We start from the raw sequence: 469 nt of genomic DNA on the forward strand, positions 1-469 counted from the left end.
TATGAAAACACTTTAGTAAACACTGTCAATTTCATAATCTACAACCAATTTTGTGGTAGTGTAAAATACTTAACTATTAAGAAAGCAGAGGGCTGCTGATAAAAAGAAAGTATAGCCATAAACTTGTTATTTCTTAACATGAAAGAAGATAATTGTCATAATCCTCATGAGAGAGGTCACACACTGTTATTACACTCACCTGAACTAAAATTGTATTTACAATGATATATCAAATACTTGACAATGAACATTATACTTATCTTATTAGAAGAAAGAAGAATGAGGGAGATGGAGGGGAAAGGGGGAATTAACTAGTTCTGAGAGACTCCAAAATACACTCCATACAACTGATATACCAACAAGAATGTTCACTGAATATATTTTTCTACATAAATAATTTGCATTTATACTTAGTGGTACAAAACCTCCAACAGCTGAAATAAAATGCGCTATTTGACAAACATACAAA

The sequence above is a fragment of the Penaeus monodon genome, chromosome 19 (genome assembly GCF_015228065.2).
Source record: "Penaeus monodon isolate SGIC_2016 chromosome 19, NSTDA_Pmon_1, whole genome shotgun sequence".
Lineage (NCBI taxonomy): Eukaryota > Metazoa > Arthropoda > Malacostraca > Decapoda > Penaeidae > Penaeus > Penaeus monodon.